Source organism: Oncorhynchus kisutch, linkage group LG19, assembly GCF_002021735.2.
Source record: "Oncorhynchus kisutch isolate 150728-3 linkage group LG19, Okis_V2, whole genome shotgun sequence".
In the NCBI taxonomy this organism is placed as follows: Eukaryota; Metazoa; Chordata; class Actinopteri; order Salmoniformes; family Salmonidae; genus Oncorhynchus; species Oncorhynchus kisutch.
The window spans coordinates 22,396,436-22,412,084 of NC_034192.2; positions in this window are offsets into that span (position 1 = coordinate 22,396,436).

Genomic DNA, 15,649 nt, shown 5'->3' on the forward strand with positions numbered 1-15,649 from the left:
CAGAGTGACCATCGGGTTCTTGGTCACCTCCCCCGATTGCTCAGTTTGTGCGGGCGGTCTAGAAGAGCTCTAGAAGAGTCTTGGTGGTTCCAAACTTCTTCCATTTAAGAAGGGCCACTGTGTTCTTGGGTACCTTCAATGCTGCAGAAATGTTTTGGTACCCTTTCCCAGATCTGTGCCTCGACACCAGGGACGTTGCTTGGCCTATAGCCTTGGGACTAAAGCCCCCCTAAAATATGAATTAGCCCCGCCTAAATAAATCAATATCAGTCAATATATGTTTTAAGTGGATGTAAAGAATCTAGCTAAATAAAGCATTTACTGCAAATTGAATGTACAATTTTGTAAGCTTGCCTTGCTGATATCTGCCATGCAATGCAGATAGATGAAGTAACAGAGCTAGCTATGTACTTGGTTATTGTGCAGTGGATGATTAAAATCCCTGTATGCCCATGGATGTGTAGCTAGCTATCTAGACGATTTGTGTATGGACCCAAACGTTTGGTATACATATTAGTTCAGAACCGACCTATGAACCTCCGCTATCATAGCCAGTTGTATCAACTTCAAAACAGCCTGAAAGACATTTATGAAGCCTATGGATTGAGTAGAATATAATATCATGTTGTGCCAAGAATGCAAGTCGTATATACATGTAGTTACAGTGCCTTGCGAAAGTATTCGGCCCCCTTGAACTTTGCGACCTTTTGTCACATTTCAGGCTTCAAACATGAAGATATAAAACTGTACTTTTTTGTGAAGAATCAACAACAAGTGGGACACAATCATGAAGTGGAACGACATTTATTGGATATTTCAAACTTTTTTAACAAATCAAAAACTGAAAAATTGGGCGTGCAAAATTATTCAGCCCCTTTACTTTCAGTGCAGCAAACTCTCTCCAGAAGTTCAGTGAGGATCTCTGAATGATCCAATGTTGACCTAAATGACTAATGATGATAAATACAATCCACCTGTGTGTAATCAAGTCTCCGTATAAATGCACCTGCACTGTGATAGGTCCGCTGTGATAGGTCCTCAGAGGTCCGCTAAAAGCGCAGAGAGCATCATGAAGAACAAGGAACACACCAGGCAGGTCCGAGATACTGTTGTGAAGAAGTTTAAAGCCGGATTTGGATACAAAAAGATTTCCCAAGCTTTAAACATCCCAAGGAGCACTGTGCAAGCGATAATATTGAAATGGAAGGAGTATCAGACCACTGCAAATCTACCAAGACCTGGCTGTCCCTCTAAACTTTCAGCTCATACAAGGAGAAGACTGATCAGAGATGCAGCCAAGAGGCCCATGATCACTCTGGATGAACTGCAGAGATCTACAGCTGAGGTGGGAGACTCTGTCCATAGGACAGCAATCAGTCATATATTGCACAAATCTGGCCTTTTTGGAAGAGTGGCAAGAACAAAGCCATTTCTTAAAGATATCCATAAAAAGTGTCGTTTAAAGTTTGCCACAAGCCACCTGGGAGACACACCAAACATGTGGAAGAAGGTGCTCTGGTCAGATGAAACCAAAATTGAACTTTTTGGCAACAATGCAAAACGTTATGTTTGGCGTAAAAGCAACACAGCTCATCACCGTGAACACACCATCCCCACTGTCAAACATGGTGGTGGCAGCATCATGGTTTGGGCCTGCTTTTCTTCAGCAGGGACAGGGAAGATGGTTAAAATTGATGGGAAGATGGATGGAGCCAAATACAGGACCATTCTGGAAGAAAACCTGATGGAGTCTGCAAAAGACCTGAGACTGGGACGGAGATTTGTCTTCCAACAAGACAATGATCCAAAACATAAAGCAAAATCTACAATGGAATGGTTCAAAAATAAACATATCCAGGTGTTAGAATGGCCAAGTCAAAGTCCAGACCTAAATCCAATCGAGAATCTGTGGAAAGAACCGAAAACTACTGTTCACAAATGCTCTCCATCCAAACTCACTGAGCTCGAGCTGTTTTGCAAGGAGGAATGGGAAAAAATTTCGGTCTCTCGATGTGCAAAACTGATAGAGACATACCCCAAGCTACTTACAGCTGTAATCGCAGCAAAAGGTGGCGCTACAAAGTATTAACTTAAGGGGGCTGAATAATTTTGCACGCCCAATTTTTCAGTTTTTGATTAAAAAAAAAGTTTGAAATATCCAATAAATGTCGTTCCACTTCATGGTTGTGTCCCACTTGTTGTTGAATCTTCACAAAAAAATACAGTTTTATATCTTTATGTTTGAAGCCTGAAATGTGGCAAAAGGTCGCAAAGTTCAAGGGGGCCGAATACTTTCGCAAGGCACTGTATTACCATGCATGAGAGCCCCACATTGTAGCCTGTACATTTAATATATTCACTGATCTTGTACTCTACCTTGGCAAATAAAGGTGGAGTTCAGGTATGAATGTCTTTGAGACAATTTTTCAGTCATATCCAATAGTATCAAATTCCAGTCTGAATGATGCTGTGTCTGCATGTATGTATTACAATTATACACCTCAACAGTGTTTACCAATCTTGGTCCTGGGACATCAATGGTTACACATTGTAACTAATAGACTAGAAACAGGATTTAACTAATTAAAGGCTGATTTGTAATTCATATATACAAGAATAGAATAAAAATAAATAAAAAACTGTACGCTACACATCCTATGTGTCATGTCTAAAACCAATTCATCTCAATATCTAATGCCCTTCATCTGCATTGATCTGATAAACAGGATAGGTGTATTTCATCAAATGAGAGACAAGTGCTATAAATACATAATACATGCATTATAATATTGTAATTGTAATCTGCACTTCACTGCACATTTGGTGTGTATTATAAAAACAGAGGAAGAAAGAGGTGGCGAGAAGTGTTAAAGACAAAAAGGGAAAGAGGTAAGAACAGGAGCAGGGAAGACAGTATATGATTAATGAATCACAGTGCTATACTAATATTCTCTCAGTTCATCACAATTACATCGTATCTAGTCGGCCCGAAGGTTATCTTAAGAGTGGGTGATGTGGCTTTGATGAGACTGGGGGCTGGCATCCTCTCTCACATCAAAACATATCTGCAGACGAGAGACAGATGGAGAGAGAGAGCATGTTTAAGCCTTGTTTTTATGTTTTATTCTAACATTGTTAATCATCATAATGATCAGGTGAAATACAAAACTGATCTTGGATCATTATCTCAAGTGCCCTGAATGTAGCCAGTTCAGATGCGGGAGGGGTTCACCGACACAGCCGACACAACCTAGAGCATTTAGGGAGAAGAGGAGATGAGGATGAAGTGAAGGAGAGAGACTTTTATTGAGAAAATAAGGTAGTTAAAGAGACCGTGTTCAACAGGAATCTGTGTGTGGCCTCACCACACTAAGTGGCTGCAGGGTACTTCATGCTGGAAAAACATCAACGGGTATACGAGGACAGACAATATTGCATAGTTATAGAAATAATGAAGTGTCTCCATGGTTGGCCCTCTTGCCTAGTCTTTGAAGGTGGAAGGAGCCACAGTTATACACTTGAGCCTGCTTACTACAGTTATACACTTGAGCCTGCTACAATCCATCAATCAGATTGATACATGAGTGTGTAGGTGTGTGTTATAGGGTGTCTAATTGTTCTACATTTTTTTCAATATGGGTGACTCTTAAAATAGCCTGTTTAGTTTTTGTACAGACATCACACCCTTACCTAAACAGCACCCTCACCTCACCTGAGAAGTAGAAATCAAAGGGAGAGAAACTGTGAATTGAATAACTGCAGTTGACATAGCTAAATAAATGGAAGAATACTCTTATTGCAATGTGAATGTCTCTTAAAAGAGCCTTTGGTTGTGCATAGTGTAGTCTATGGTGTTGCCAGGGAACAGCATCCTCTTCGAAGAAGTAGGAGGTGAAGATCTCCCGCACACTGATTGCCTCTTGCTGAGTTGTTGGAACCCATCCTTGAAACATCCTGCAGAGCAGCAGACTTCTCCTCTGGCACACGGTGTCGAGCTACAGATCCCCTCCTGGTCCTCGTGTCCATCCTCATGAAGTTATGCAAGACACAGGTAGCCTTCACACACCTGAATGATTTGCAATCATCATTTATTTTCAGAATTATTAAAAGTCCATTTACGAGGATGAATATTCTGCTGTGAATCAAAAATACACTTGCAGATTTTGAATCTGCACGCACTCGGAGTTCTGTCACTCTTGTCACTTTACCAAGAGATGCGTAAACTTGTAGAAAGTTGTGAAAATATGTAAAGAGTTTCGCAGGCAACAGTTTGATTTGAACAGCTCTGGGGGCAGGGCCTTTAACTCCTGACCAATCAGTTCCCGTTGCCAAAGCCACAGCCGCCTAACCATTGGCTGGATTGTTCCATCAATCAAATATCAGGAAGTAGCTACCGACATGAGCAAGAGAGGACAAGGTAAATAAAACCAAAACGACCTACTTGAAGGCAATTGTCTCTTTTATCTGTGAACATATATTTTTTGGTGTGAAAAGGCATGACAGTGGTTTGCCTATCATGTGAAATACACTGCTCAAAAAAATGGGGAAACTAAAATAACACATCCTAGATCTGAATGAATTAAATATTCTTATTAAATACTTTTTTCTTTACATAGTTGAATGTGCCGACAACAAAATCACACAAAAATGATCAATGGAAATCAAATTTATCAACCCATGGAGGTCTGGATTTGGAGTCACACTCAAAATTAAAGTGGAAAACCACACTACAGGCTGATCCAACTTTGATGTAATGTCCTTAAAACAAGTCAAAATGAGGCTCAGTAGTGTGTGTGGCCTCCACGTGCCTCTATGACCTCCCTACAACGCCTGGGCATGCTCCTGATGAGGTGGTGGATGGTCTCCTGAGGGATCTCTTCCCAGACCTGGACTAAAGCATCCGCCAACTCCTGGACAGTCTGTGGTGCAGACATGGACATGGCAGACATGGACAGTCTGTGGTGCAGACATGGACAGTCTGTGGTGCAGACATGGAGCGAGACATGATGTCCCAGATGTGCTCAATTGGATTCAGGTCTGGGGAACGGGCAGGCCAGTCCATAGCATCAATGCCTTCCTCTTGCAGGAACTGCTGACACACTCCAGCCACATGAGGTCTAGCATTGTCTTGCATTAGGAGGAACCCAGGGCCAACTGCACCGGCATATGGTCTCACAAGGGGTCTGAGGATCTCATCTCGGTACCTAATGGCAGTCAGGCTACCTCTGGCGAGCACATGGAGGGCTGTGCGGCCCCCCAAAGAAATGCCACCCCACACCATGACTGACCCACCGCCAAACCGGTCATGCTGGAGGATGTTGCAGGCAGCAGAACGTTCTCCACGGCATCTCCAGACTGTCACGTCTGTCACATGTGCTCAGTGTGAACCTGCTTTCATCTGTGAAGAGCACAGGGCGCCAGTGGCGAATTCAATCTTGGTGTTCTCTGGCAAATGAAAAACGTCCTGCACGGTGTTGGGCTGTAAACACAACCCCCACCTGTGGATGTCGGTCCCTCATACCACCCTCATGGAGTCTGTTTCTGACCGTTTGAGCAGACACATGCACATTTGTGGCCTGCTGGAGGTCATTTTGCAGGGCTCTGGCAGTGCTCCTCCTGCTCCTCCTTGCACAAAGGCGGAGGTAGTGTCCTGCTGCTGGGCTGTTGCCCTCCTACGGCCTCCTCCACATCTCCTGATGTACTGGCCTGTCTCCTGGTAGCGCCTCCATGCTCTGGACACTACGCTGACAGACACAGCAAACCTTCTTGCCACAGCTCGCATTGATGTGCCATTCTGGATGAGCTGCACTACCTGAGCCACTTGTGTGGGTTATAGACTCCATCTCATGCTACCACTAGAGTGAAAGCACCGTCAGTATTCAAAAGTGACCAAAACATCAGCCAGGAAGCATAGGAACTGAGAAGTGGTCTGTGGTCCCCACCTGCAGAACCACTCCTTTATTCGAGGTATCTTGCTAATTGCCTATAATTTCCACCTGTTGTCTATTCCATTTGCACAACAGCATGTGAAATTTATTGTCAATCAAATCAAATCAAATGTATTTATATAGCCCTTCGTACATCAGCTGATATCTCAAAGTGCTGTACAGAAACCCAGCCTAAAACCCCAAACAGCAAGCAATGCAGGTATAGACGCATGGTGGCTAGGAAAAACTCCCTAGAAAGGCCAATACCTAGGAAGAAACCTAGAGAGGAACCAGGCTATGTGGGGTGGCCAGTCCTCTTCTGGCTGTGCCGGGTGGAGATTATAACAGAACATGGCCAAGATGTTCAAATGTTCATAAATGACCAGCATGGTCGAATAATAATAAGGCAGAACAGTTGAAACTGGAGCAGCAGCAGTCAGTTGGAAGTTGAAACTGGAGCAGCAGCATGACCAGGTGGACTGGGGTCAGTGTTGCTTCCTAAGTGGACAGTTTGATTTCACAGAAGTGTGATTGACTTGGAGTTACATTGTGTTGTTTAAGTGTTCCCTTTATTTTTTTGAGCAGTGTATAATGGTACACATCAGACAAACTCCAGACCAGCCATTGCATTGACAGCCGCTATTGCATTAGCCAGTTGGCCTCTTCTGGCTGTGCCAGGTGGAGTACATGGCCTTCTGGCTGTGCCGGGTGGAGTACACAGTACATGGCCAAGATGTTCAAATGTTCATTGATGACCAACTGGGTCAAATAATAATAATCACAGTGGTTGTAGAGGGTGCAACAGGTCAACACCTCAGGAGTAAATATCAGTTGGTTTTTTATAGCCAGGCAATCTGAGTTTGAGACAGCACGTGCGGTAGGGAGAGAGAGTCAAAAACAGCAGATAGATAGCACGTCCGGTGTTCCACAGGTCAGGGTTCCATAGCCGCAGGCAGAACAGTTGAAACTGGAGCAGCAGCACGACCAGGTGGACTGGGGACAGCAAGGAGTCATCAGGCCAGGTAGTCCTGAGGCATGGTCTTAGGGCTCAGGTCTGAGGGGAGGGAGAGAGAGAGAAAATGAGAAGGATCTTAAATTCACACACGACACCGGATAAGACAGGAGAACTACACCAGATATAACAGACTGACCCTAGCCCACCGACACATAAACTACTGCAGCATATATACTGGAGTCTGAGACAAGAGGGGTAAGGAGACACTGTGGCCCCATCCGGCAACCCCCGGACAGGGCCAAAGCACAGCCTCCACACCACTAGCGGGATATCCGCAAACCACCAACTTACTACCCTGAGACAAGGGTGAGTATAGTCCATGAAGATCTTCACACCCTTGGGCCAGACTACACTCAAGCATTGGGCCTACTGAAGAGATGAGTCTTCAATAGACATAAAAGTTGAGACTAAGTCAGCATATCTCACATGGATAGGCAGACCATTACATAAAAATGTAGCTCTATAGGACAAAGCCCTGCCTCCAGCTGCTTGCTTAGAAATTCTAGGGACAATAGGGAGGCCTGCATCTTGTGACCGTGGCATACATGTAGGTATGTATGGCAGGACGAAATCGGAGAGATGGGTAGGAGCAAGCCCATGTAATGCTTTGTAGGTTAGCAGTAAAACCTTGAAATCAGCCCTAGCCTTAACAGGAAGCCAGTGTAGAGAGGCTAGCACTGGAGTAATATGATCAAATGTTTTGGTTCTAGTCAAGATTCTAGCAGCCGTGTTTAGCACTAAATGACGTTTATTTAGTGCTTTATCCAGGTAGCCTGGAAAGTAGAGCATTGCAGTAGTCTAATCTAGAAGTGACAAAAGCATGGATTTTTGCAACATTACGAAGATGGGAAAAAAGCTGTCCTTGAAATATTCTTGATATGTTTGTCAAAAGAGAGATCAAGGTCCAGAGTAACGCTGAGGTCCTTCACAGTTTTTTTATTTGAGACGATTGTACAACCATGAAGATGAATTGTCAGATCCAACAGAAGATCTCTTTGTTTCTTTGGACCTAGAACTAGCATCTCTGGTCCGAGTTTAAAAGTAAAACATTTGCCGCCATCCACCTCCAGGCTTCCAGGGAGGGAAATTTTGGGTCTTCACCATGTTTCATCGAAATGTACAGCTGTGTATCATCTGCATAGCAGTGAAAGTTAATATTATGTTTCCAAATTACATCACCAAGAGGTAAAATATATAGTGAAAACAATAGTGGTCCTAAAACTGAGCCTTGAGGAACACTGAAACTTACAATGGACAAACCATCCACAGAGACAAAGTGATGTATTTTCGACAGATAAGATCTAAACCAGGCCAGAACTTGTCCGTGTACACCAATTAGAGTTTCCAATCTCTCCAAAGAATGTGGTGATCGATGGTGTCAAAAGCAGCACTAAGGTCTAGGAGCACAAAGACAGATGCAGAGCCTTGGGGTCTGACGCCATTAAAAGGCCATTTACCACCTTCAAGAGCGCTATGGTTGGGTCTAAGACCAGACTGAAGTGTTTCGGATACAGTATTTGTCTTCAGGAAGTTGCTGCGCAACAGCTTTTTCAAAAACATTTGAGAGGAATGGGAGATTCGATATAGGCCGATAGTTTTTTATATTTTCTGGGTCAAGGTTTGGCTTTTTCAAGATGCTTTATTACTGCCACTTTTAGGGAGTTTGGTACAAATCCGGTGGATAGAGAGCCGTTTATTATGTTCAACATAGGAGAGCCAAGCACAGGAAGCAGCTCTTTCAGTAGTTTGTTTGGAATAGGGTCCAGTATGCAGCTTGAAGGTTTAGAGGTGATGAATAATTTCATGAAAGCTTCAAGGGATATAGGATTAAAAAACTTGAATGTCTCCATTGATCCTAGGTCCTGGCAGTGTTTTGATATTTTTCGTCAAAGAAGTTAATGAATTCATCACTGCTGAAGTGAAAGCCATCCTCTCCTGGGGAATGCTGCTTTTTAGTTAGCTTTGCGACAGGATCGAAAATCAATTTTGGATTGTTTTTATTCTCCTCAATTAGGTTGGAAAAATAGGATGATCGAGCAGCAGTGAGGGCTCTTCGATACTGCACGGTAATGTCTTTCCAAGCTAGTCGGAAGACTTCCAGTTTGGTGGAGCGCCATTTCCGTTCCAATTTTCTGGAAGCTTGCTTCAGGGCTCTGGTATTTTCTGTACACCAGGGAGCTAGTTTCTTGTGACAAATGGTTTTTGTTTTTAGGGGTGCAACTGCATCTAGGGTATGAAGCAAGGTTAAATGTAGTTTCTCAGTTAGGTGGTTAACTGATTTTTGTACTCTGACATCCTTGGTAGGCGGATGGAGTCTGGAAGGTCATCTAGGAATCTTTGGGTTGTCTGAGAATTTATAGCACGGATTTTGATGATCCATGGTTGGGGTCTAAACAGATTATTTGTTGCGATTGCAAACATAATAAGATGGTGGTCCGATAGTCCAGGATTACGAGGAAAAACATTTAGATCCACAATATTTATTCCACAGGACAAAACTAGGTCCAGGGTATGACTGTAGCAGTGAGTAGGTTAGGAGACTTGTTGGACAAAATCCACTGAGTCGATGATGGCTCCGAAAGCCTTTTGGAGTGGGTCTGTGGACTTTTAAATGTGAAGATTGTGACGAACCTCCCAATCTGTCTGCAGTATTCTTTCTCTTTGCTCTTGTTTTCCTTGTTAGGATGTCGGTGGGTGGAGCTGGGAGGGTTGTCAGCGACATGGGACACACCTGGGCCCGGGTGTGTCCCGGGATAAATACACATCTTCCCCATTCATTGAGGAGACTCTCTCCATGCAGAGACAATGTTAGATTTTGGTTGAGCCATTTTTGTGGCCGTTTTGTTTGTTTGTTTGTTTGTTTGTTTGTTTGTTTGCTTTGGCACCTTTCAACACCCCTCATTATCACATCTATGCACACAACCACTCACTTACACTACTGATTACTGACTACACACACCATTGTAAATTGTATTTAGGTTATTTTAGTTAATAAATATATTTTAGTTATTCCTTATCTCTACGTTGTCTCCCTTTTTGTTACGGACTTCGAGACGGTTCGTGACAATATTAAAGTCACCAAAACTTAGAATATTATCTGCAATGACTGCAAGGTCCGATAGGAATTCAGGGAACTCAGTGAGGAACGCTGTATATGGCCCAGGAGGCCTGTAAACAGTAGCTATAAAAAGGGATTGAGTAGGCTGCATAGATTTCATGACTAGAAGCTCAAAAGACGAAAACGCAGTCTTTTTTTTGTAAATTCAAATTTGCTATCATCAATGTTAGCAACACCTCGTATCACAATCACTTTCAACAATGACAGGAATGGAGGAGGTCTTTATTACAGTGAGATTGCTAAAGCGAACACCACCATGTTTAGTTTTGCTTAACCCAGGTCGAGGCACAGACACGGTCTCAATGGGGATAGCTGAGCTGACTACACTGACTATGCTAGTGTCAGAAACCAGAAAGCTGGCTTACAACCTGCTGCCGGGCCTGCACCCTATCTCATTGTGAAGCTAGGGGAGTTAGAGCCCTGTCTATGTTGATAGTTAAGATGAGAGCACCCCTCCAGCTAGGATGGAGTCCATCACTCCTCAGCAGGCCAGACTTGATCCTGTTGATGGATGAGTCCCAGAAAGAGGCCAGTTATCTACAAATTCTATATTTTGGGAAGGACATAAAACTGTTTTCAACCAGCGATTGAGTTATGAGACTGCTGTAGAGCTCATCACTCCCCATAACTGGGAGGGGGCCAGAGACAATTACTCAATGCCGACACATCTTTCTAGCTGATTTACATGCTGAAGTTATGTTGTGCTTGGTTACCTCTGACTGTTTCATCCTAACATCGTTGGTGCCGACTTAGATAACAAAATCGCACAAAATACTCTACACTCGCCTTAGCCAGCACCCTCTTCAGATTATCCTTTATGTTGGTAGCCCTGCCCCCTGGTAAACAGTGTATGATCGCTGGATGATTCGTTTTAAGTCTAATACTGCAGGTAAAGGAGTCGCCAATGACTAGGGTTTTCAATTTGTCAGAGGTAATGGTGGGAGGCTTCGGTGGCCAGAGACCAGAGAAGGCTCGGCCTCTGACTCCGACTCGATGCTTAATGGGGAGAACCGATTGAACGTTTCTGTCAGCTGAATGAGCGACACCGGTTGAGCATTTCCGACAACATTTCTTTCTAGAAGCCTTGAGAAAATTGTCCAGCTGCGGGGACTGTACGAGGGGATTTATACTACTATCTGTACTTACTGCTGTCACAGACACTGTTTCATCCTTTCCTACACTTAAATTACCATTGTCTAATGATTGCATATGAATCTGGGCTTGCAGCACAGCTATCCTCACCATAAGGCAATAGTTTTCCTGTGTATTATGAGTACAGTGACTGCAATTAGATGGCATCATGTTAATGTTACTACTTACCTTCGGCTGGTGGAGGTCCTGTGGAACCAGATAAAGCATCCGGAGTGAAAAAGTTGAATGAAAAAAAGTTGAGCAAGGGGGGAAAAAATTTAATTAAATGGTTATTAAAAATGGAAAAGTAAAAAACGTAAAGTTGGGAGGTAGCCAATTAGCAACAAACTGCACCGCAGCGCAGGGAGACAAGTCCGGAAGTTGTGACATGACTCAGCATCTTGAAACAGCTCTGAAATTTGAGCAGTGAGGTTTATTTCTTCCCACTCTCTGTTCTTTTCCTCAGGTTGAAGCACAGGAGTACACCACGTTGAGGAGTACACCACATCAGTCACTGGCTTCATCAATAAGTGCATAGATGATGTCGTCCCCACAGTGACTGTACGTACATATCCCAACCAGAAACCATGGATTACAAGCAACATCCGCACTGAGCTAATGGGTAGAGTTGCAGCTTTCAAGGAGTGGGACTCTAATCCGGGCGCTTTAAGAAATCCTGCTATGCCCTCCGACGAACCATCAAACAGGCAAAGCGTCAATACAGGAGTAAGATTGAATTGTACTACACCGGCTCCGACGCTTGTCAGATGTGGCAGGGCTTGCAAACTATTACAGACTTCAAAGAGAAGCACAGCAGAGAGCTGCCTAGTGACACGAGCCTACCAGACGAGCTAAATTACTTCTAAACTCGTTTCGAGGCAAGCAACACTGAAGCATGAATGAGAGCAGAGCATCAGCTGTTCCGGACAACTGTGTGATCACGTTCTCTGTAGCTGATGTGAGTAAGACCTTTTAAACAGGTCAACATTCACAAGGCCACAGGGCCAGACGGATTACCAGGATGTGTACTCAGAGCATGCGCTGACCAACTGGCAAGTGTCTTCACTGACATTTTCAACCTGTCCCTGACTGAATCTGTAATACCAACATGTTTCAAGCATATTACCATAGTCCCTGTGCCCAAGAACACAAAGGTAACCTGCCTAAATGACTGCCGACCCGTAGCACTCACATCTGTAGCCATGAAGTGCTTTGAAAGGCTGGTCATGGCTCATATCAACACCATTATGCCAGAAACCCTTGACCCACTCCAACAGATCCATAGATGATGCAATCTCTATTGCACTCCACACTGCCCTTTCCTACCTGGACAAAAGGAATACCAATGTGAGAATGCTGTTCATTGACTACAGCTCAGCGTTCAACACCATAGTGCCCTCAAAGCTCATTAATAAGCTAAGGACCCTGGGACTGAACACCTCCCTCTGCAACTGGATTCTGGACTTCCTGATAGCCCGCCCCGTAAGGGTAGGTAACAACACATCCGCCACGCTGATCCTCAACACAGGGGCCCCTCAGGGGTGCGTGCTCAGCCCGCTCCTGTACTCCCTGTTCACTCATGACTGCACGGCCAGGCACGACTCCAACACCATCATTACATTTGCAGATGACACAACAGTGGTAGGCCTGACCACCGGCAACAACGAGACAGCCTATAGGGAGGAGGTCTGAGACCTGGCCATGTGGTGGTAGGACAACAACCTCTCCCTCAACGTGATCAAGACAAAGGAGATGATTGTGGACTACAGGAAAAAGAGGGCCGAGCACGCCCCATTCTCATCGACGGGGCTGCAGTGGAGCAGGTTGCTTGGTGTCCACATCACCAACAAACTAACATGGTCCAAGCACACCAAGACATTCGTGAAGCGGGCACGACAAAACCTATTCCCCCACAGGAGACTGAAAAGATTTGGCATGTGTCCTCAGATCCTCAAAAGGTTCTATATGTCACGCCTTGGTCTTAGTATTTTTGTGTTTTCTTTAATTATTTGTTCAGGCCAGGGTGTGACATGGGTTTGTGTGTTGTGTTTCGTATTGGGGTTTGTAGTATTTGGGATCGCGGCTGATTAGGGGTGTTGTATAGGCTTGGCTGCCTGAGGCGGTTCTCAATCAGCAGTCAGGTGCTTCTCGTTGCCTCTGATTGGGAACCGTATTTAGGTAGCCTGAGTTCGCTTTGTCTTTCGTGGGTGATTGTTCCTGTCTCTGTGTAGTGTTCACCAGATAGGCTGTAATAAGTTTCACGTTCCGTTTGTTGCTTTTGTATTTATAAGTTATTTCATGTATCGCCGTTTTCTTTATTAAAGATTATGAATAACCACCACGCTGCATTTCGGTCCTCTCTCTCAACAAACGAAGAACGCCGTTACAGAATCACCCACCACATACGGACCGAGCGGCGTGGTAACAGGCAGGAGCAGCGAAAGGAGGACGTTATGGACAGCAATGGCATGGAGTATACGACGTGGGAAGAAATCGACAGGTGGGCGGCAGACCCAGAGAGAATGCCTGAGCCCGCATGGGATTCGCTAGAGCAGTGCGAAGAAGGCTATAGGCGAATGGAGTTGGAGAAAAGAAAGACACGGCGGCGCAGAGCGAAGCCCGAAAAGCAGCCCCAAAAATGTATTGGGGGGGTGGCTCAGAGGGAGAGTGGCTGAGTCAGGTGTCAAACCTGAGCCAACTCTCCCTGTTAATCGTGAGGAGCAGCGATATAAGGACTTCTGGTCCTGGGAGATGATATTAGACGGAAGAGGACCCTGGGCTCAGCCTGGTGAATATCGCCGCCCCAAGGAGGAAGCAGAGGCAGCAGGAGATAGGAGCCGGCGATACGAGGAAACACGGTTGGCAAGGAAGCCCGAGAAGCAACCCCAAAAAATTATTGGGGGGGGGGGGGGCTTACAGGGAGTATGGCTATGCCAGGTAGGAGACCTGCGCAAACTCCCTGTGCTTTCCGGTGGGCTAGAGAGACCGGGCAGACACCGTGTTATGCTATGGAGCGCACGGTGTTTCCAGTGCGGGTGCATAGCCCGGTACGGTTCATACCAGCCCTTCGTATTTGCAGGGCTAGAGTGGGCATCGAGCCAGGTAAGCTTGGGCAGGCTCGGTGCTCAAGAGCTCCAGTGCGCCTGCACGGTCCGGTCTATCCAGAGCCACCTCCACACACCAGTCCTCCGGTAGCAGCTCCCCGCACCAGGCTTCCTGTGCGTGTCCTCGCTCCAGTATCACCAGTGTCCGCACCACGCATCAGGCCTACAGTGCGCCTCGCCTCTCCTGCTCTGTCGGAGTCTCCTGCCTGTTCAGCGCAGCCAGCGTTTTCCTCCTCTCCTGCGCTGTCGGAGTCTCCCGCCTGTTCAGCGCAGCCAGCGTTTTCCTCCTCTCCTGCGCTGCCGGAGCCTCCTGCCTGTTTGAAGCAGCCTGAACTGCCAGTCTGCAGGGTGCTGTCAGTCTGCAAGGAGCTGCCAGTCTGCAGGGAGCTGTCAGTCTGCAAGGAGCTGCCAGTCTGCAAGGAGCTGCCAGTCTGCAAGGAGCTGCCAGTCTGCAAGGAGCTGCCAGTCTGCAAGGAGCTGTCAGTCTGCAAGGAGCTGTCAGCCTGCATGGAGCAGTCAGAGCTGTCAGCCTGCATGAAGCAGCCAGAGATGTCAGTCTGCAAGGAGCTGCCAGTCTGCAAGGAGCTGCCAGTCTGCAAGGAGCTGTCAGTCTGCAAGGAGCTGTCAGCCTGCATGGAGCAGTCGGAGCTGTCAGTCTGCAAGGAGCTGCCAGTCTGCAAGGAGCTGCCAGTCTGCAAGGAGCTGTCAGTCTGCAAGGAGCTGTCAGCCTGCATGGAGCAGTCAGAGCTGTCAGTCTGCAGGGAGCTGTCAGTCTGCAGGGAGCTGTCAGTCTGCAAGGAGCTGTCAGTCTGCAAGGAGCTGCCAGTCTGCAAGGAGCTGCCAGTTTGCAGGGTGCTGTCAGCCTGCATGGAGCAGTCAGAGCTGTCAGTCTGCATGAAGCAGCCAGAGCTGCCAGTCTGCAAGGAGCTGTCAACCTGCATGGAGCAGTCAGAGCTGTCAGTCTGCATAGAGCAGCTAGATCCGCCAGTCAGCCATGATCTTCTAGATCTGCCAGTCAACCAGATTCTTCCAGATCAGCCTGTCAACCAGAATCTTCCAGATCTGCTAGTCAACCAGAATCTTCCAGATCTGCTAGTCAACCAGAATCTTCCAGATCTGCTAGTCAACCTGAATCTTCCAGATCCGCCAGCCAGCCAGGATCTATCGGAGCCTACTACCTACCTGAGCTTCATCTCAGTACTGGGCTTCCTCTCAGTACTGGGCTTCCTCTCAGTACTGGGCTTCCCCTCAGTTCCGGGCTGCCCCTCAGTTCCGGGCTGCCCCTCAGTCCCGAGCTGCCCCTCAGTCCCGAGCTGCCTCAGTCCCGAGCTGCCCCTCAGTCCCGCGTTGCCCC